Source organism: Lygodium microphyllum, chromosome 5, assembly GCF_053477565.2.
Source record: "Lygodium microphyllum isolate KBCC chromosome 5, Lygodium_microphyllum_v1.1.10, whole genome shotgun sequence".
Taxonomy (NCBI): Eukaryota; Viridiplantae; Streptophyta; class Polypodiopsida; order Schizaeales; family Lygodiaceae; genus Lygodium; species Lygodium microphyllum.
In genome coordinates this window covers 56684794-56708560 of record NC_141139.1, presented here as the reverse complement: position 1 = coordinate 56708560, position 23767 = coordinate 56684794, and positions in this window count along the sequence as shown.

Genomic DNA, 23767 nt, shown 5'->3' with positions numbered 1-23767 from the left:
AGAGTGAATTTAGCAATGCAAGCTATTGCTATAGCATTAACAGAAGCTTAGACAACAAAGAGAAGACACTTTATATGTTTTGTATCTTGTGTAGAAGTGTTTCTAGAAGACAAATATGTAGGAGAGTGGCAAAAGAATTAGTCAATACCTCAATACATTAACAAAGAGAGATGAATGGTCAAATGAGGAGTTTAAGAAGATCAAGAGAAAAGCCTATGGGTTTTTCTTAAAAGATGGATACTTATGGAAACATGTTGGTCTTCACTAGGACAGTCAACAAATATATGAGTGATTCCACACTTAGCACTCTGTTTGCTTGTTCCCTCTCAGGGCAGCGCGAAGAAAAATGTCCTGGGTGATCGCAACTCCAACACACGATTGGTTCTTGACTTTGCCCTCCCCTAGGCCTCTGCCTCTTCCTCTACCCAATGCCATCACCAGTACTGGTCAATAGTCCATGAGGATAGTGTTGCTTCCTCATTGTACGACATGTATGGGTTTACATAAGGCTCATTGTTGCTAGGCTTGTCCACATATAGTGGACTAGAGTGTCACTCGGTGGATGGGTCATGTAGGGTCCAGGTGGTCTAGGGATACTTGTAAGATTTATTTCCATCCTAGGAATGGTCCATTTACCGTCATTTGGTGCTGGAAGAGCCAACGGGGCTCCCTTTCCAAAGTCATTTGGTGGCCGGTTTGCAAGGCGGGGTTGACCGTAAAGCTGTGGGTATGGGAGCCTTCGAGGTGATAGACAATGCATGGTGTCATGGCCGAATCTACCAAATTAGCACAAGGTCATGACCTAGGGTCATGACACTCAGTTGGCAAGTGGTTTCCACCACAATACACACATTGGACATGTGGGCACATTGGTCATCTCATCATCTCCTGTAGTTTGGCTATGTACATCCTAATCTTTGCTAACTCTTGTCCCGACTTAGTGCCCTTCCCTTTGTCCTGAGTGCTTGAGTTTATTCTCTCACTCGGCATTGAGGCTCTCTTGGAACTCCTGGCACTAGACTCTTCCTGATTCGAGCCTATGGAGCCTCTTTCCTTGAGCTAGTCCTTCACTTTAATAGCTTCTTCAAAGACCCTTGCTAGTGCATTTCGCTGCAAGCTTGAGTTGCGGGCCAAGGCTTTACAGAGCTCCTCGTCCTATATTCCGTTGATGAATACCATGGATACCGCCCTTTTGGTTGGTCTCTCACCCAGGGGAATTCTCTTGAAGAGGCTCCTTACGTGGGTCACATAATCTCGAATGTCTTCTCTCTCTTTTTTCTTGGCATTCATAAGCCACACTAATAGGTTATTGGAGTATCCACGTTCGAAAAATCTCTTAATGAAGAGATTTTTTAGGCCATTGAAATCATCACACTCTGCAGCATCCAGACTTACCAGGTCGTCTGACCCTTGTTGCACCTAAGCACAGTCCAAAGGCTTGGGAGCATTGAGAAGGATCGGTGAGGCCGTTGTCTTCATAGACCTGCTCAAATTGCTCCACGAAGCTGTGTGGGTCGTCAATAGCTTGGTATTTGTCTAGCTGCTTTGCTACCATAGGGATTTTTTATTGACTCTTAGAGCCTTGGTTGACTCCCAACCCCGTCAGTAGCGATGTTGCCAATGCTGCAATACTTTGTTCTGCGGCGGCCGTGTTATCTAGTTGCCGCTTTTTCAGGAGCTCGCTTAGTGTGAGATCTCCTTCCAGCGCTCTCTCGTTCTCTAACTGATTCTTGCCGGCTAAGGATAGTACTCTCTGGATCTCTGGCATTTCTAAGCTCTGATGCAAGTTCTTGGTTGTATGTAGCTAAGCCTTGCAAAGCCTTGCGGACCAGCTTTCTCTCTTCCTAAATGTCTGCTAAGATGTCCTCTACCAGCCTACCGTGGTGTTCTAGCCAGGTTTTGAGCATTGTATTGGTTCACTAAATACTAAACAACCTCAGGAAAATCTCCTAGGTTAAGCTCCTCGTTGCTTCTATGGCGTGAACTGCCTCCTTCAATGTTTAGGACTTCCTATTCTACCAAGTTGTCGATCAAGTTGATAAGGCTGGGTAGATCCACTTCTGTGATACTGTCTGTCCTTGTTGTGTTCAGATTTTTGGCCATGTTCTCTGCTTGGTCCTGCCTTTGGGGATTCGATATCCCTTCCATGTCTTTAAGTTGTCTCTTATTGGTGGGTTCCTTCAAGTCCTTAGGTCCAGGTGTGTTCCTTGTTACTTACAATCAGCCCTCAACTTACCCTCACTCTCTGCGGGTGTGTGTGTGTGCTCTTTTTTGTGCACTGTGCAAAATTGAGCTTTTAGCTTTCCTTAATTGAGCTTCAAGTGGTGAAATTCAAAGTGAGTGAAAAAAACAAAGTGTGTGTAGCTCCGGTGCTTAGCCCACAACACTAAACACACTTTCAGACCGTTCAACCACAATATCTAGGTTTGTAACTACGCTGAGGCGTTCACTGGGTATTTCAGTGCGGGTCATGCTTCTCGTTAGTCGAGGCTTGTTAATTTCCTAGATTCTCTCACTTAGGCTTTATCTAATTTACTAGTGTACGATTTTGAAATTGGACGTACAATTTACTACTGTCCGATTCTGGGATCGAATAGGTTCGGGTCCGATTATCACAATCGAATAGATGTGTGTCCGATCGGACAACTAAAGCTGGTCTGATTTCGGATGGTCCAATTATGAAATTGGACAAGATGGGTTGGCCCCGACTCTATGGTCCGATCATCACGATTGGACAGTGTCCGAGTGGTCTGATTCTTATGCGTCCCATTTTTGTGCATCCGATTTGAAAATTGTCCAATTTTGGAGTGGTCTAATTTTGAAAATCGGAGCGGGTATGTCCAAGTGGACAAGGTTGGTGGTCTGATTCTGTGAGCCGAGCGTCCGATCAGGTGGGTCGAGTGTCCGATTGGATGGGTTGTGTGTCCGATTATGGGTTGTCCAATTTTCAAAATCGGACAGGGTGTTCGATCGGACGAGGTAGGGTTGTTCGAGTGGTTCGACTCTAGAAATCGGATAGGTTGCTTGGTCCACCGACTCTAGGAATCGACACTATGGGGGGAATCCAATTCCGTCGGCCAAAACGTGTGTCGATCACTTATTTGTCCAAAAATCTAAAGATAGATGTTGCTAGTGGCTACCAAAACTTCTAGGAATCAAGGAGGAGTGTAGGCCAAGGACCTTCCATACCTGAATGTCATTGGAAGTCCCAATATGCTCCAATCGATTTGATGCAGACTTGGACATGCAAGCTTTCTCTCTCTCACACACACAAAGCCAGAACTCTAAATAAGGTTTTCCCAGGTCACCCAGAACCTTAAGCCCTCATTTGCCTACACCTTAGCCTTCCCAATCACTCGACCTTTGACTCCGATACATCTAGGTACTCTTTTGTTCTCATTTTCCCCTGTTATTTCCCTATTCATGACTATTTTACAACAGTGAACTTCAAGCTTCCCTCTCTGATTTCTCCTACCTATCCTACTCTAGACAAAAATCAAAATCAGGGTATTGAATGGATTTCTCCTACTCAACTAATCATCAAAACTAGAAATACTTACTTGTAGCACGGATTAAAACCCAAAACCTACTATCTATCTCAAGCTCTGATTCAGGGGTGAAACCCATACTTTGATGCTCGATTTGAAGCGCTCAAGCTTGAATCCATTGGTCCCAACAATGGAACCAAAATGTTGGGAGCTCTCTAGCTCAACCACCAAGACCCAAGGACCACTTATTATTCAAGCATTCCAAGCAAGCACTAATGGCTACCTCTCACATAGCCGGCGCGCTATCCCTCTCTATGAATGTAGTGAGTTTACCTTGATGCCCGATTGAGTTGCTTCCTCTCTCAAGCACTCCGATAGCTCCACGATTCTTGATGCAAGCTCAAGTATCCTCAAGCCTCCACCTCCAAGCTCCATCCTCCATAGCCACGCGCGAAACAAGAGAAGAGAAGAGAGAGGATGGTGGAGAGCTTCACCTCCTTGATCCCTCATCCTCACACACTCACTCCCTCACACTCTCACACTCCCTTCCTCAAGCACACATAAGCAAGCAAAGAGAAGAGAAGGAGAGAAGAAGAAGAGTCCACTTTGCGATACACCAAAGAATGAGCTCTCTCATTCCTCTTTTGAACTTTATATACAAAGCTCTAAATTCCATTTGAGCGGTCATCCCCTTTTTATATGGCCGGCCATAGCCTATTAGGCCTTTCTTTCCATTGTTCTCCTATCTTCCTAGCTTCCTTCCTACCGCCCATCTATATTTACAGTTTGGATAGGTCAGGAGCCCGGCGCTCTTAAAAATAAATCACGGTGTGCCTTGCGCTCTTTTACAACAGTATCGACTTGTGCTTTTTCTTGAGTGCCTCTCCTTGATTTAGGACTTTTCACACTTCTTGTGTTTCCCAATTTTTATTGACGTGCCTTCGTTCTCCATTCCGCTTTTGCCTTAGCTTTGCCTTCTACTTTAGATTTTTCCAATTTCCCACCTTGTTTGTTTGAGGGTTAATAAGGGGGGTGTATGGTAGTTGCTGAAAGAGACCAAGGAGGAGGGGGTACATGATAGTGACAGCCAGAGGAGGGCCGCATGAGAAGGAGGGGGAGGGAGGGAGGGAGGAGGGAGAAAAGAGAGAGAAGGAAGCAAAAGAAGAGTAGAGGGAGGAAGGAGAAGGAAGGAGAAGGAAGGAGGAGGAAGGTAGGAGGAAAAAGAAGAACATAGAGGGGAGAGAGAGAGAGAGAGAGAGAGAGAGAGAGAGAGAGAGAGAGAGAGAGAGAGAGAGAGAGAGAGAGAGAGAGAGAGAGAGAGAGAGAGAGAGAGAGAGAGAGAGAGAGAGAGAGAGAGTCAGTAGCATGGTTGGGGGGGGGGGAGGAAGGTGGGGATTTGTTTTTCTTTTGGCAAGGTTATTTAATAGATTTTTTTTGCATTAAAAAAATGAGGATCTCCCCTCTCATCTCGTGCACGAACGTGGATGGGAGGGAGGTAAAAAAAATTTGCGATGACAAAGTTAACACGGTGGGTAGGGCATAAGTGCTAGAGAAAAATGACATCATGAATGCATCGAGGCATGGAAAAGCACAAAAATGTGGGCGTTTGTGTGGAAACATGCGAAATGTCAAAATGCAAATTAATGAAAAAAAAAACAAATAAATCAAGTACCAAATGAACAAAGGAAAAAAGGAAAAAATAAGCTGAAAGACGAGAGAAAGAGGGCCAAAAAGTGAAATGGAATGTTTGAGGATACTTAAGAGCGTTCGCATGGAAAAAGGGAGAAAATCGAGCATGCAAACACACACAGGAATTGATACCAAAAAATCCATTGGCCAAAACGAAGGGTAGACAAAAGAAAAAATATCTATAAGGATAAGGCAAACAAGCTTGTCACATCAGAATGCAGTTCCGATAGGGATAAGACCTGTTTGCATGGAATAATAGTAAAAACACTTGAAAGTATGAATAAAATTTAATAGGAAAAAATCTAACGTTTGATACAAAGAAGAATGAAAACAAAAAATGTCCATAGGAAGTGACAGACAGGATGGGTAAGGTAGAATGGAGTTCTAGGGACTGTATGGCACGTTCGCATGGGAAAAATGATAAGAATACATATGAAAACAAAGTCAAAAATTAATATGAGAAAATCCCTACATTGGAATGGGGTGCAATGAAAAGGAAAAATGTTAAGAAAACCTGCGGGACAAGGTTGTCAGGTCAGAATGCATGTTTGGTGGCATTAAGGAGTGTTCACATGAAAAAAAAAAGAAAAATGGGCATGAAAACACGCAAATAATAATAATAATATAAAATTGATGGACATAAATAGGATGGAGAAAAAGAAAAATTGTGCAAGGAAGTAATCCAGACAGGGCTATCAAACCAGAATTGAATTCTGAGGTGCATAGGGAAGGTTCACATGGAAAAAAGAGCCAAAAACATCCGCAAGAATATCCAAAAATACAAAAAAAATAATCATAGACAAATCTTGCATCGAAATGATGGGCAGTAAAAAGGAAAATTATAAAGAGAATGTTGTAGGTCAGGGCTATTACATCAAATTGTTGGTCCGAAGTGAAAAATGTATGTCCGCATGCAAACACATTAAATGGATAGAAAAATATTTAAAAATAAATAACTCATGAACCGTGGCTCGAAACAAAGGACTGTAAAAAGAAAAAGTGGCCAATTCAAAGGGAAAGACAAGGTTGTGGGTTAGATTTTAATTATAGTGAATGTAGGATGTGTTCACATGAAAATGTGGCAAAATAAAGGATAGCCAAACGGTCAAGGAACAACCCTAAGACAGGATTGCTTGGTTGGGAAGGGACCCCATCATGGCAAGATTAGGATATGGTATATTTGAATGATCTGATAGGGATGTTTCCATGAGGATATGCAGAACAGACGTGTAGGGATGCGTCCCCATACTTAAAACTTTAATAAATCATATGGACTAATCAACATGGGCCTAACACTTGATCATAATCCGTACATGTATGTCCCCACACTTAAAACATGATCAACTCTTGAAATTAAAAGAGATAGGGTTAGAAAAACTTACTCCAATTTGCACATGGTCAAGGTAAACCGTTATTGTTACGTGAAGGATTGAAGTCATCGACAAGAGGTACTACTGCTCACTACATCACATTTGTCTAGTATGACAGGGACCATGCAGCAATACCTAGGGAGATGGCTTTGTTGATGAAGGCGGAGTAAATTGTTGATGGTGAAGTATGCATCACTCAATCCTGACAGTTGCTCATGTTGGAATAATAGATCAGTCGCTCGCTCCATGTTTCACGTCACTTGAGGGAGAATAATTGAAACCCACATTCCACACCCGGTTTAGAAATCGACAAGAGGGATGGTTCAGAAGGAGTATGCCAGTGTGCACAATTTAATGGTGCATCAGTGCATCCCAACCCATTTAGCACAAGTGCAAGGAGGAAGGCCAGGGAGCCTTGTCATGCCGTGTGCCAAACAGAATGATGTATATAGTGGTAATGGAGGAGCCCCATTGTAGAGGCGGAGCTCAACCACCAAGATCCACAAACCACTTATTGTTCAAGCGTTTCAAGTGAGCACCAACGGCTATCTCTCACATAGCCGATATGTTGTCCCTCACTACTAGTGTAATGAGCTTACCTTAATGCCTGATTGAGTTGCATCCTCCCTCAAATACATCGGTAGCTCCATGATTCTTAATGCAAGCTCAAGCATCCTCAAGCCTCTTCCTCCATGCTCCATTCTCCATAGCCACGCATGAGAGAAGAGAATAAGAATAGGGGAGATGGCGGAGGGCTTCACCTCCAAGATTCCTCACCCTCACACACTCACTCCCTCACTCACTCACACTCCCTCTCTCAAGCACTCACAAGCAAGCAAGCAAGAGAAGAGAAGAGAAGAAGAAGAGTCCACTTTGCCACTCACCAAAGAATGAGCTCTCATTCACTTTTTGAACTTTATATACATGCCCTAAAATCCCATGGGCATCCATCCCCTTTTTACATGGCCGGCCATTTTTTCCCTTTGCCCTACTTCCTAGCTTACTCCTACCACCCATTCATGGTTACAAATTGCACAAGAGGGACTTGGGTGCTCTTTTACAGAGGTTTTAGTTGCGCCTTTATATTTAAAGGTGCACCTTCTTATTTTTGGCTTCTTGCAGCTTCCATGGTTGCGTCTGGGACTCCTGGTGGTTGTTCCCATGCTTTTAGGATTTTTTTGAGCCCACTCTCTTATAGGGCGCCTTTTCCTTTTTTCTGCCTTGCGCTTTTCCTCTTGATGACTCTTTTTTCACTTCCTTCACTTTGCAGTAAACGTTACCCCCCTTCTAGTTAAGTGCCAGTACCATGGCATTGCTGGGTGGTGAGTTGGACGGTGTTTCTGAGGTAGCTAGGTGGCTTTTTGAGTTTGTATACAAGCCCTGATTGAGGGTGTGTTGGTGGGATTTATGTCTTTGAAATTGAATATCGTGTTGGACAGATCCCTCTCTACAGGTCCTCCGCGATTGCCTTCTCTTGCGTTGTTCCAAATGAGCTTCTTCATTCACTTTTTGAATGGGAATGTTGTGTCTGCTCCTACTTTGTTTCACCGGCATGATGACACTGTTGTATAAGATAGGAAGTGCATTGCATGGATGATGGAGCCTTTGAAGCTAGTGGTTGGAGCCTTTGTTTGTACTTGGAAGGAAAAGAATGTGTACTTCCTAGGGGTGTGCTCAATTTGTTGGTGGTGGATGGTGCTCGTGCTAGTGGGACTAGGAGCAAGCTTGTGCATTGTCTCTCATTTGAAAACTTAGTTTGTGCATAAGAGAGGTGCGGTGCATGTAGCTTAGGGAGACAAGTCTAACCGTAGGCAAGTGCTACCTCCCTCGATATGTCCTGCCCTTGATGTGCCCTAAGCATGTGTTGTGGAGAATCAAAAGGGCTAGGGGGTTAGACATGGAGCCGGTCAACCAAGGCCACTAGACGCACCTAGCTTAAGAACCCCTAAGTGCAGTGACTGTGATCCCTCTGCATCCTACTATGGCTACATGTGATATCTCTTTTCATTTCCATGTTCTGTGATTGCCTTTTCGCTTTGTACCTCCTTGTCTTTCTTTTTCTTCTTCTTCTTTTCTTTATTTTTTTTCCCCAAGTTACATAGTCATGACAGAAGTTAGTCTTCCTCATCAGAGTGAGGTGGAGAAAGGGGCTTAATAGATTTGTTAATGTTGAGATATTTGCAATCACACCTACTTTAGTCCCTTTGTGAGAAGCAGTGAGGGCTCAGGACTAGAATCCCATATGCACAGTAGGAGAAAGTACCATCACTCAATTCCTATAAAGCATTGTACTTGCACTCTTTTTCTAATGCAATGATAGTACTCTTTTCTTTCCAGTAAAGTGTCATGTCAATGTCAATACACAAGATTGTGTTTATGAGTCCAAGTCTCAATCTTGGAACCTAATTCACTTGTGTAACAATTTGTCCTAGTCAGGATCAATGTCTTCCATGAGTTTCTTTTTCCTCTTTCAACCTCCATAGCTTATGCATCTGCCATGCTCTAGATCCCGCGTATTTCACATAGTATCAAAGCTCAGTTGAGCATGGCCTAGCTCTCCTTTCACTCCTCTCACCTCGTTTCTATCTCTTCTCAGCTCAGTTTGAGTATTGGACCCTATCTTCAACTTCATTTGCATTCCTACCTTCAATGAAGCTTCCATGGCAGCCATAGCCAGCAACATCCTGTCAGCTTGAAGCTTTCATATCTCTCTCCATAGGCCAAATCTCTCTAAACTTCCTTATGGATAAGTGTTTTTCTACTTCTAGAGCTCCTCTGTGGCACCTCAATCATTGAGATTGGGCAACTATAGCTTCAGCATTGCCTCTTTTCAGAGTTGCTGCCATAACTGTGTCTGTGGACAACAGCTACCTACCTCTGTTAGAGCAGCCATATCTCATCAACCAAGCCATATCTCTTCAAGCTTTGTCCTTGAGAGTTGTATTTCAAGTCAAGGCACAACTTCTTGGTACAAAAATCAAGGAGATTGATGCACACCATGCTCGACATTTGCATTTTCCCAAATCTGGGTGTAGTTTTGACAGTGACCTTTTTGAAGGCTTAGATCTCTCAACTCGGGCAAAACTAGTACAAACCCTCTATAGGGGAGTTAGAGGCATTAGTGAGGGTCCTCCATCTCAAAGGGTTTGAGCAGATTCGACTTGTGGAGCTCGTGGGAGCTCATTTACCAGTCGCTAGTCCCTGTTTTGACAGGACAGCCATAGCCACTTACCTTCAAGCTCATTTTTCCTTCATTTTCTCTCTCCTACAACTTAAACCAAGACAAGGCCACTCTAATCTAAAGTTTTCAACAAGTATTCAACCATCAAATCAGCAAGGAGGGGAAGTTATGAAGAGTTTTTGAAGATCATCAAGTCAAACTCAAGCAGCAAACATCAAATTTCAAACTAGTATCTTTTGATACTTCATTGCCATTGCTTGTGTCTTTTAACACATACAAAGATAAAATCATTGCTGGTTACTCTCAGTCATTTGAAGCTAATTTGATGCTGGTCTCTCAAGTCAAACATGGGCAAAGATTCTCTAACTTTCCATTTCAAAGGAGTCGGGTTTCATACCTGGCATACCCGCATCAAACTGATCCTGATAAAGAAGGGCCTTTGGGCCATTACCACTGGAAAATAAAAGAAGCCTTGTGATGTGGATCTTGCTGTCACTTGGCAAAAGAACGATGATAAGTCTCAGGCCATTATCAAACTAGAGCTAGACGACAGCTATATCCACCATGTGGATAACTGTGAGACCTCACAGGATACATGGAAGAGACTTGAGACCTTGTTCGGTGCACAATCTAAATCATCAAAGTATGGTTTCCTGATTGAGTTTTTCAGGCTTGAAATGAAGTCCAGCACATCACTTGCCACACATCTAAATTACATGGAAGGACTTCTAACCCAACTTGCAAGAATCAACATTAAAATGGAAGAAGATTTTTGCATCGATGTTCTACTTAAGAGTTTGCCTCTTGAATATAATAATGTATCAACAACTTTAATCAACATGCCAAATCCTAAACTTGTTGATATCCAGGCATCACTGCTAGAGGAGGAAAAGAAGCTAAAAACTAAGGAAGAACCAAGTATCTCTAGAGATGAGCATGCATTATATGTTGGCAACAACAGGTACAAAGGCAAGAAGGATCAGCTCTTCTATGACTTCTGCAAAAGGACCGGACACACCAAGAAGTTCTACCACGCCAGAAAGAGGTCCCAAAAGGACTATCTAGTTGCAGTCAAAGAAGAAGAAGAAAATGGAGCAAAGGAAGAAGAATACCACCAAGAGAAGGACAAACCTCATCAGTCCTTCTATTCAGATAGACTTTTTTAGTTTTGTATTTCCTAGCCCTAATGCATCAGACATAAACTTGTAAACTCCTCAGTTATCCTTGTACTACAGCCTCTGTACACTTTGTGAGGCCCCTGCTACAGCCTCTGGATGTCCATCATGTTTGTGGTAGCCACACTTAGCCTTTTCTGCGACAGCCTCTGGTGTTTTTGCCATGTTTATGGTGTGCCCACACTTTGCGGGCGTTGCTTTCACTAAAGCCTCTACACACTTTGTACTTTTGGTTGTGATTGAGGAGGGGTGTTGAGATATTTGCAATCACACCTACTTTAGTCCCTTTGTGAGAAGCAGTGAGGGCTCAGGACCAGAATCCCATATGCACAGTAGGAGAAAGTACCATCACTCAATTCCTATAAAGCATTGTACTTGCACTATTTTTCTGATGCAATGATAGTACTCTTTTCTTTCTAGTAAAGTGTCATGTTAATGTCAATACACAAGATTGTGTCTATGAGTCCAAGTCTCAATCTTGGAACCTAATTCACTTGTGTAACAATTTGTCCTAGTCAGGGTCAATGTCTTCATGAGTTTCTTTTTCCTCTTTCAACCTCCATAGCTTACGCATCTACCGTGCTCTAGATCCCACGTATTTCACAGTTAAGGAATTCGCAGCTTTGTAGGTACCCTTTGAGGTTTAGGCAGACATGAAGGATAGTGGTGGAGAGGAATGGATGATTGCAACGGGTGAAGCGGCTATCATTCATATCCTCTAAAAGAGCTAAGAAAAATGAAGGTAATAGAGCACCTTGCATCATTAGTCGAGAGCCATCATGCAACTATCTATAGTGTTAGGATTAAAATGGAGTACTGGGAGGCCACGCTCCTGCGGGGTGGGGTCTTACCTAAGGAGTATCCTAAGTAATCTAAGGTAATTACAAGTAGTAATAAAGGCGAGGTTAGGGCATGAAGAGAATTTGTTGGTGAAGTGGATTAGGGTATCATACAAGTTCTCTGATGTGAAGATGAGGGCATCTTCATATCTAGTAGAATGAGGATTATATATTATAGGGAAATTGTCGTGGCCATGGACACTAAAGTCAAAATCCAATCCCACACTTCGAGGGTAGGGCATAAAGTTTGGATCATTCCAGTCGAAGGGTTGAGTGTTGCAAAAGGCCATCCAAGTGTCCAGGTTGGTGTTGCAGATCCTTCTTCTCCATTAGGTTGACATTCATAGCCACGCATAGACCTTGGCACTTCAAAAACCTTATTCTACCAAAATTCGGCATCTTTAGTGGTCCACACTGTGGGATTCTGCTCTCTCTCCTCTGGCCATTTCTATATGAGCCTGCTTCCAATGTTAATCACCTCCTCCACCACCATGATGGGAAAAACCCTATGAAAGGTGGTGGGAAACTAGAAGTTAAAGTCGAAGGGGCTCCTGGACATTTCTTGCCTCTCATAGATTATAAGGTTGGCATGGAAGCTTGTTGGGGCATCATCCTCACATGGTGGGATAGGTGCCTGGGGTGCCCTCACTCCCTTGCATTCCATTTTCTACTTGTCTCCTCCACCATTTGTTTTCTTCTTTCCCTCAGTGCCACCTTTCTTTCTGCAGAGGTGTCTACCTGGTGCTACTCTTTTGGTTGCAGGGAAGGAGACAATGGGACAAGTTCTTCTTCGTGTGGTCCCATTTCAAAGTTCATATCCACCTCCCTTTCTTGGCTTGGCTCCTGCTGCTCTTCTTTGATGAACCCTAGTGCATCCACTTCCTTTAAGGTTAGGCCTGCCAATAGGAGATAGTGGAGTTGCTGTTCCAGGCTTGGGCCAACTCTGCCAGGTTGTGGCGGCATCTACAGTCTTGCTTTCAGTGCTCTATGAGCCATTCCCAGTTTCCTTTTCATGGCCTCTATGGACTCTCCCTCCTCTGCTTGGGTGACGTCCAATAGAGTATCCAAGAAGGCGTGTTGCTGCTTTTGGAAGCTCACTTGGGCAGCCTCTGCTCTGCTTTTAGCAAGTAACTTTTCTTTTTCTACTTGAGTGAGAGGGCGTGCCAAGGCCTTAACTCTTTGTTCGTTCTGGTTAGCCCCTTCTTTTGATCTCCTTTCCATGTCTTCAAGGCTTTCCCCCTACCTCTAAGCTAGCATTGTGAGTCTTCTTCGTTCTTGATATTTCATTTCTATCATTAGCTTCTGCTACTCTTCCCGTGCTGTTGAGGCGGCCTCTTGGTTTAGTTTTTCCACCTCTCTTTCATACCTGCGAGCTCTTTCCTCCCTCAGCTCCTCCAGTTTTTCTGTGGCTTTAGTGATTTTCTCCATTTCAGCTTGCAGATCTTCGTAGAGTCCCACAATCTCTTCATTGTGCTGTCATAGGTATCGTATGGCCTCGATTTCTTCTTTCAGTTGCACCTGCCATTCCTCTTCTATCTCTTCCTTAGCTTGTAGCTGCTCCTTCAATTCATGAACTTCCCTTTGAGCCATGGCTATTTGTCATGATTTCTCCAACTAGGATGTAACCATGGCCTCTTTTTTGACTTCTAGCTTTGCTACTAGGATGGCAAACTACTCCATTGGAAGTACGATTCTTTGTAGTACTCCAGAGAGGGTGTGGTAATAAAACTAGTCCATAATAACCTCAAAATGCTGGCTTTGAAGAGCCAGAAGCCATCATTGGTCCTTATAAAGATGGGGAGGAGGTACTCCATTATCTAGGAATGCCATCATTTCTTCATATCATGACCATGAAGGATTTTCTGGCTTAAGCTCTATTGCATATGCTTCTATTGATCAAGTCATTCATAGCTATGAGCAAATAGAGAGAAGGTATCAAGCCTTTAAATACATGTGACAGCATCATTACTTATATCCATGGCCATAGATGTAGCTAATTCTAAGAGGGATTGTCTCCTATAAGAGGATTTTAGGCATGGAGATGGATTTAGCGTTGTTGGATTGATCTAATTGATAGGAGTAGCCGGTTGGGTTTTATCAACGGGGTGAGTTGTATTAATGATGTGAGTGTTGGAGTTGGGAGGATGAGTAGAGAGAGAGAGAGAGAGAGAGAGAGAGAGAGAGAGAGAGAGAGAGAGAGAGAGAGAGAGAGAGAGAGAGAGAGAGAGAGAGAGAGAGAGAGAGAGAGAGAGAGAGAGAGAGAGAGAGAGAGAGGATACTATATTTGTGGTATCTCCAATAGCTCTCTTAAGATCAACACCTTATTGTCTTGTCACTCAAAGAATAAATAATGAGTGTGTACATATATAGTTAGGGTTTAGTGGCTAAAATGGGTGGCTAACCACATTGGCCTTTACCTCAACAACCTCACACTTGAAGGCACAAAAGAATGAGAGAATGTGTGAGGCATACTACATGTGAGTTACCCTCACTTGATGCCCATCAACTCCCTGTAATGTGTAAACTTTTCAGAGTGAGAAAGTCAATAAGGTTATTATCAATATGAACTTTGATAATCGCAACTTACTTATCTTCAAGCATCTGACAAATGAAGTGATACCTCACTTCTATATGCTTGGTTTTTGCATGAAACATGAAATTCTTTGCTAGCATAATGGCACTATAATTATCACAATGCAAAATGGCATATCTTCACCAAAACCCAAGTCTCCCACTAAACGAGTAAGCCATATGGCTTCTTTGCATATCTCTACGCTAGCAATATACTTAGCTTCAATGGTAGATACATTTCTACAAGTGAAACATTCATAAATCCAACTAACTAGTAGATATCAAGCTCTTAGTAAACTTGGACACATGGCATACATTTCAAAGAGTAAAGGTAGATCCATTTGAAATGCAAATTACACATCACCTCCGTCAACTAGATCACATACATAGTCATTACCAAGATGAACTTATCCGTGTGTGCTATTGTCATATAAACAAAACCACTCCAGTCACATGAAAATATGCACTAGAATCAAGTATTCAATCTTAAGCCAATTGTCTATCTGCAAATAACTAGCATATGTACATTCATTACATTGATTTCTTCAATATTTTCTGTTCCTTTTCCTTCTTTCCTGTTAGCTTCCATATCCTCCTCCTTTTTGTCCTTTTGCTCTCATGTCCATTTGTAATAGTCCTAAATATGACCTCTTTTACCATAGTAGAAGCATTCAATGTCTTTATTATACCTAGTCTTGTTTCGTGAGCATCTACCATATCATGATGAGGCATTCTTTCAGACAAGTTCTTATATCATGAAACCTACCACTTTGCAAATAGATGTTGGTTAAATTAAGCGTAGGTGTTGGGAATGGTTATTTAGTTGTAAACCAACTACATATCTTGAGCACCCCCACAATGCACATACATTTGGATAATACATTAGCTAGCCTCTCTTTACGCAACTCTTCCATCTTTTCTCTACATGCTAGTTGATTAATGCTAGGGTTAGCTGAATAATACTACAGCTATCTTTAACCTAGCTCAAAGCGTATAAATGCATGTGGAGAAAGAAGAAGGTAGTATTGTATGGGATTTGAAGGGAAGGAGCAAGCATCCAATGTGAATGCATGGCATACCTTATAGATATCTTAGGTGAGTTTGAATTAAAGGGGTGAAAGGAAGGAGCACACACTTATAAAAGCAAAGCAATGCGAAGAGAAGGAATATATTGTGTGCACGATAAGGAAGGGAAGAAAGAGATGAAGGGTGCTAGATAAAGAAAGCCTGCTTAATGTTCATGCAATGTGCTTTTGGGGTTAAAATAATAGTCAAGAGAGGAAGATAAGGATACTAGCTACATGGGGAGAGAACATCACATTCTTCATCTTCATCTTGGATTGCTTCACATCATGATTGTTGTTGGAAAAATATTGTTGTAGTTATAGATTGGAAGGGAAAGGTGTGGCTTAGTCCATCATTAGCCAGATATGGCGTGGAAGCAACATGCAAGTGGGCAATGCAAGCCTTTCTCACAGAATACAACAACATAAAGGCGATGAACTACAACAACTGAAGTATGACTTTTCCCTCCAGTTCGCAAACCTTCACCTTCCAATGATTGAACTACAAACAACTAGGTTGACTGATGCAGCTCAGTAAAGGAGTATGAAGACCTATATGTAGTTCTTGCATGTTTGTTATGTAGCAATTTTACTAATGGTGTTTAGACATGTGTCATGTTTTGAAGCAAAGTACATTTGTAGATAAGTTTTTTGCATTTTTTAAATAGATGGATGTTAACCCCAAGTCAAGGTGGCCCCAAATCGAGATGGCGGAAAAAGGAAGAAAAAAGCAAAAAAAAAAACATGGAAAAAGAGCAAAGACATGCAGGTGACTCCAAAACCAAGCCGGGGCAAAAAGCGCAATTTTAAATGAAGGGTGCCTCAAAAAACTTGGAAAACTCTTGTAAAAGAGCGGCAGGCTCCCTCCTGTGCCAATTGTAAAATATTAGACGGGTGTAGGCTAGAGGCATAAGGCTAGAAGAGGGAAATTGAAAAAAGACCTTGCCACAAGGGCCGGTCATGTAAAAAAGGGATGGATGCCCATGGGATTTTAGGGTTTGTATATATAAAGTTCCAAAAGTGAATGAGAGCTCATTCTTTTGGTGTGTGGCAACAAGAGTCTTCTTCTTCTTCTCTTCTCCTCATCTTCTTGCTTGTGTGTGCTCTTGAGAGAGGGAGTGTGAGAGTGTGAGGGATTGAGTGTGTGAGAGTGAGGGATCAAGAGGGTGAAGCTCTTCACCATCTCCTCTTCTGTTCTTCTCTCCTCTTCGCTTTTCTTGCACGATGGCTATGGAGGATGGAGCTTGGAGATGGAGGAGGCTTGAGGATGCTTGAGCTCACATCTAGGATCGTGGAGCTACCGGGGTGTGTGGGAGGGAGGCAACTCGTATCGGCATCAAGGTAAGCTCACTACACACGTAGGATCGACGACGCGTCGGCTAGGTGAGAGATAGCCATTAGAGTTCACTTGAAACGCTTGAAGCAATAAGCGGTCTGTGGGTCTTGGTGGTTGAGCGAAAGCTCCCACATTTTGGTTCCGTTGTTGCTAGGACCAACATATTCAAGCTTGAGCACTTGCGTGCCTCATATTGAGCATCGAAGTAAGGGATTCGTCCCCAAATGAAGCTTGAGATAGGTAGGAAGTTTGGGTGTTTTTGATCTTCAAAACAAGTAAGTATTTTGGTATATTTTGTTTGTTTGATGATTGGGAAACATGGAAAAATTATTTCAATTTTTTGCTTTCGATTCTTTTTGCATTTAGAGTAGGTTAGGATTAGGAAATCACAATGGAAAAGGGTAGGGTTTACTGTGATGCCTAAGATTGGCAAGTGAGTGATTGGGGGCATTAACACCATACTTGGAAAGGGGCATAAGAGCCAAGAAGCCAAGGTAGAGCTCACACATTTGTGACCATTTCAGTGAGGGAGAGAGAGAGAGAGAGAGAGAGAGAGAGAGAGAGAGAGAGAGAGAGAGAGAGAGAGAGAGAGAGAGAGAGAGAGAGAGAGAGAGAGAGAGAGAGAGAGAGAGAGAGAGAGAGAGAGAGAGAGAGAGAGAGAGAGAGAGAGAGAGAGAGAGAGAGCTATCACCCGATTTGATCGATTGCACCATTGACGAGCTTATCGCTCTATTCAGGTATATGAAACCCTTCCCCTATTCCCCTAGATAGGATCTGGAGGTTTGCACTTGATATGATTGAGTAAATCGCAAGAAACGACCGAAATCAAACTCTCGCTGTCGACGTGCATCGCGCTCAGCCCGTTCGAACGGTCACTTCTGGGCTGAGTCCCAAAATCGACCCTCGGCCCTTTTTTGCTCGGCCCACGTGTCATTCTCGGCCCTCGGCCCAAGTCCCTTGGCCCAAGTGCCTCAGCCCAAGTGCCTCGTCCCATCCGAGTGACCTCGTTCGAATTGACCACTCAGCCCGTCCGAGCCAACCCATCTGAGCCTACCTTGTCCAAGTCCCGAATTCGGTCCTCGGCCCATGCGCCTCGGCCCGTTCGAGTGACCCACTTGGACCCTGCAATTCAAACCAGCTGGGCCGAGTGAAAATTCTTATCAAATTCTCAGAAATTTGACCTGACCCGGCTAGAGCTCAGCAGCGCAAACTGTCTAAAGTCCTTCTGACGCTCAGAAGTTGATTCTGGCACTTGGAATAGATACAATCATAGGGAGCAGCTGCTTGGCAGCTTGAAGTAGGTAGCAACGAGACCCAGAGACCTAGACGCAAAGCGCTGAGCAGTTAAAACCTGATTGGGCAAGAAAGACCCTGAACCCTGTCAAGGCGGCCAGAAAATTGACCAACAAGCCTATCAGGCCCAAAACAAAGCGAGAGTGCATAAGACGATTCGAGGTTGTTGCTGCACACACCTTGAATTTCCGCACTTGAATGCACTTAAAGAAATTGAAAGCCTGGTTGAGCACAAGTGCACTAGGGGTGACACGCACGCTGAGTGACCATAAATTGAGGATTGTATTAATAACTAAAGAAACTCACTCAGATAAGCCACTCAAGGAACCCACCAGTAGGAGAGGACCCAAGACATAGACAAACCATCAACGTGCGAAGTAGGACCAAGCAGGTGGCATCAACGACATGGATCTGACAAATCCACTCAACCTGATCAACAGCTTGGCAGAGCACAACGACACGACTATGGCAGAAGAAGGCTCAGACCACTCTGCTCGCACGATTAGGAGCGAACCAAGGCTCAAGGAGCCAATCTAAAATCCCTATCGTTGCCAAGCAACTTGACAAATACCAACCCCACGACGATCCATACAGCTTTGTAGAGCAGTTTGAACAAGTCTGCGAAGCCAACGGCCTCAACGACCTGACTCAATGCTCTCAAGCGTTCGGGCTCTGCTTATGTGACAAGGAAAGGACTTGGTATACAAGCCTAGATGCTGTCTACAAAAATGAATTGAGAACTAAACAAAGACTTAAACAAAAAGAATGAGGATAAGTGGTGAGAGAGGGGTTATGTTAATCATGTCTAATGAAGACCAATTAAATATTAGTACTCCACATGTGGCAAGTTAGTGGGGGAAGTACAAGCATATCCTACCATCCCCCTCCATGCAACTCAATGTAAAGCAATTAGTTGAGCTCATCTTGGACAAGACTATGGAGGATGCCAACACACTATTGATTCAGGGAGGAGCATAGAAGAATTGTGCACTATCCCTCTAAAGTGTAAAAGATGCGAATGAGAAGTAGAAGACTACAATGATGACACACCAACTCAGGAAGTGAAGGGGTGCAAGGAGAAGGAGAAGTCAATAAGGCACAATGGAGGAGAGAAATCTAAAGCTAATAACACACTTATCAGTTAACTTTCTAAAGAAATACATGGATGATAGGTGTGAAGGGATAGTAGTGAGGTTGTCTTGGATGCTAAGAAGGTTAGCTCAAATGCCCTACACTTCCACATGAAGGTTGCACTTGTCTTCTTCACTGGCAAGCCGCCCAAAGTAATGGAGGTGGTAGAATGGTTTAATGAAATCCTCAAATTGGAGGGATGTGTGGATTAGATTTACTATGAAGGTAAAGGTTTTCTTGAAGTTGCTTTTGATCGATGGGAGGTAGTGCAAAAGATATTGGGTCAATGTATATTTTTCTAGGGTCTAGATATTGTCTATATCATGTAGTGGTAGCTTATGGAAAAATGCAAAGACAATCTCAAAAGGGAGTGCCCTGTTTGGGTGGAAGTGCTTGATTTACTTGCATACTTATGGAAGTTCCTACTAGACAGTACCAAAGGAATGAAAAAGTTGTTGTATATTCTATGCTGGGGATAAAGGCACATATGGACCACCCACATTTACTCACTGTACAATGTACTTGCACAGTTGCAGACTACAGGTGGTGGATGCCCATCACTATCACTTTATTCTTTATTCTTTCAGTAAGTATTGAATGGGGAAAGGTCGTTCACACATTGAGACTATGGGAGTTCCCACATACAGTGTCTCTCTCTCTTGCTCTCTTACTCCGTCTACCATAGCTCTTACTTTGCTCTTGCTTCCACTTTTGTGCTTCCGCTCGAACTCTACATTTCAATTGCTACTAGAGCTTGCACTTGAGGAGCTTCACCGATCATTTTCTTCAACATGTGAAGAAGCTTCAACTCAAGGTTTCATAGTAGCCATTGTTTCTTTCTCTTGAGGTATGCATTGATTCTTCCCTTCTCTTAGCTTGTTCCAGTTTGCTCCCATCTTTTTAATGAGATTCCCATAGCTTAGCTTAGCCTTGAGTGATTATTGAGCTAAGAAGTAGCCATTCTATCCATTTTGAGTGGATGTAGAGTATGCTGCAAAAGTCACAAATAGCTATGACAGCTTGACAGCACTTTCATACTTTGGACATAACTTTTTGCATATGATATTAGATTTAGGTATTCTATAGTTGTAACATGCCTGCTCCTCAAATCACAGGACACGTCTTAGCAGTCCATCGAGAGATATATCTAGAAGACGCCACCTGGCACTCCCAAGGAATGACACGGGGTTTGCCAACTAGGGTCTCTCGAGTCTTCCCCGCAACGGAACTTATTTGGCCGTTCCCACTAGGATCGACTTGAAGTCCGGGTTCCTTGTAATTGGGTCTTCCTAACAGCCTTCTATCATCGGTCTGCAACTGCTTCCCTTTGCGTAGATACAACTAGATCAAAGCAGACTCATATTGCACTTGGTTCAAAGAGAATGGGAAACGAGAGGGATGCATCACTCGACCTCTCTGCCTGTGGGGCATAGTCCCATTCCGGCCCCCTAAAACGGCATGAATCAGGGTTCTAACCAGCATTGTTTAAGGTCATCATCCAACTTTTCCTAACATTCCTCGTTAACACTTCCTTTGAGGAAAGCTCTCTGTTAATCGAGACCACCCTTCCATGGATAGACCCATTGGTCACATCCACCACGCTTCCCTCGGGGGTTGTTTTAGTTATCTAATTACCTACCACATTGTGTTTGACACATAAAAGCAGTTTTCTTAATTAACCCATTAATCACAGGTTCCTTTATGTAATTTAGGGCATAGACACGAAGACAAGATAGAATAAGATAAAACACTTTCTTAACTTATCTTCAGATTAATGTTTGTCTCTTGCCCATACAGGAGAATTAAGTGTCCCTTTCTGCCTCTGTAGAAATAATCCTTCCGTATCTCGGAAATAAAAACCCGAAGGTTTATTCTACCAATATTTATGGGCAGAGTCCCCCTGGCACCCAAGCGTCCTCCTACGCCAAGTAATTTCCACGAAGAGACCTCTCGCGGCGGGTTCGGTCGACATTCTCGGTGCGGATTCGTAACCCCCTTGGTTAGGGTTTGGCGGTTCATGGGGGGTAGCTAGCGCCATCCTTCCTTAATTATCCCTTTAGGAAATCATCCACAGCTAAAGCAACTAGCCTAATAACATTTAATAGGGAAAACATCCCTTTTGTTCCCATGGCAATTAGTCATCACAGACTCGGCCATGAAATCATCAATTACAAACAACTCGGATTAGCATCCAAAACCACATCAACAAACAGTTGAATGCACAACCTCTTGCTTCAAGGCATCGCAATCCCATTGCATGCACAACCAGAATTTAACTTGGATGTATCTAAACACTTGCTCAAGCAATTTACAACCTTTTCAAACAACCAAGCATAACTTGGGTCAACAATCCATTTAGGGTTAGGTCACGAGCTTCTATTAAGCTAGGAGCATATCCATTTGTGATAGTCTACAGCAAGATCGATAAAACAATTCATAGGCAACTATACTTGACCTCTTAACTTCTTTTGAAGCTCTCTTCCCCTTGGGCGTTTCCTTGTGGTAACTTAGTCCTAACCCAAAGTATTGACTGGTCAACCCAGGCAACGGACAAGCCTTATTCGCAACCCATCCAAGAGCCTTTATTCTTCCAGTTCTTTACTCATCTCTCTCTAACTAAGTAAAGTTAACACACTTGGCAACGCAAGCCTTTTTCACCTAGGCCTTCAGGATACAGTCTAGATGCATGCATCCCATCCATCTCTCTTAGTGGGGTACTATGCAAAATTTTCCAATCAAACTTACCCATCATTCACATGGTGCGTTTAATATATTAGTACATCCTAAATGATCTTTAACTCTCTTCGTACCTGACAACGAATACTTATTCCTAACGCACCGGATTTCATGTGACTTGCGTATATGAAAGTCTAGGTTTCTATCCATCGGTGCAATTGCATCCTATGAACGGAAACTAACATTTTTGAAAGGTGAGAAGGATCGAAGCTTGCACGTGAGCTATGGCGGGAGAGCAAGAGCAAGAAAGAGAGAGACAAGAAATGGGAACTCCAACAGTCACAATATGTGACCGGGCCTTCCTTTATTCAAACTGTCACTAAAATAATAAAGAATAAAGTGACGTGACGGGCGCCCACCACCTGCAGTGTGCAGTGGTAGGTACTGTCAGTGTAGTAATACACGGGGCGGCACGGCGGAGGCGCCTTTACCCCCAACAACCTCCCACTTAAAGGCGAATCTGCCCTAGCGAGAGAGAAAAGAAAAAGAAAAGACAGTACAAATGTACATAGGTACAAGGGATGAGGAAAGGCGACATCTCATCCAACGCCCATCAACCTCCTGAGGAAGGCAAAGCGCTCAGTAGTGAGGCTCTTCGTGAGTAGATCTGCAGGATTCTCGTCAGTGGAGATCTTGACAAGGTCAACAGACTTGTCCTCCATGACACCACATATGAAGTGATACCTCACCTCAATGTGTTTCGTCTTCGCATGGAAGACTGGATTCTTAGCCAACTGAATGGCACTCATTGAATCCGAATGCAGTGTAAGTGTAGCATCAATCCCAAGGTCAGCAACTAGACGGCCTAACCATATGGCCTCCTTGCAAGCCTCAGTGGATGCAACATACTCGGCCTCAGTGGTAGACAAAGGTGAATACATAGCCAGAAGTGGACTTCCTACTATCTGCATGTCCTGCATAATCGGAGTCAGTGTACCCCACGACCCCTTATCCTGGCTGCCATAGCAAATACACATATCTGCTGTGCCCTTCAGGTACCTCATGATACCCTTCACGGCATCCCAATGTCTGCTGCCAGGTGTAGCCATATAGCGTGCCACAACACCAACTGCATACGCAATATCTGGATGAGTGGCTATCATGGCATACATCAAACTGCCCACGGCTGAAGCATAAGGGATCTTGGCCATCTCGGCCCTCTGCTCATCTGTCTGCGGACAATCGGCCTGTGATACCTTCACATAAGAAGGTAATGGACAGCCAATAGGCTTTACGTCTTGCATGCGAAAGTGCTCAAGGACTTTATGAATGTACTCCCGCTGTGAGAGATACAAAAGCCCCTGATGCCTATCGCGCTTAATGCGCATCCCAAGTATATGTGAGGCCTGTCCCAAATCCTTCATCTCAAAGCTCTTCTTCAGCTGAGATTTAAGAGCATCTAGCTCATCATGAGCTTTCCCTGCTATCAGCATATCATCAACATAGAGTACCAAGATAAGCAAACTGCCATCATGGGCTTTCTTCGTGTAAAGACACTGATCCATAGCACTCCTGCTGTAGCCCTGTGACTGCATAAAGGCATCAAACTTATGATACCATTCCCTAGGTGCCTGCTTCAAGCCATACAAGCTCTTCTTCAACTTGCACACTAGGTGCTCCCTGCCAGGTTCTACAAAGCCCTTAGGCTGATCCATATAGATCTCATTATGCAAGTCCCCATGTAGAAAAGCCGTCTTGACATCCATTTGATATAGATCTAAGTCAAGCTGTGCAACCAAAGCCAAGACTAAGTGTAGGGTGGTCATCTTAACCACAGGAGAGAAGACCTCATCAAAGTCCACACCATGTTCTTGCTTAAAACCCTTTGCTACCAATCTAGCCTTGTATGCCGGCTTGGGGTGTCCAGGGGTACTTTTCAGCTTGTACACCCACT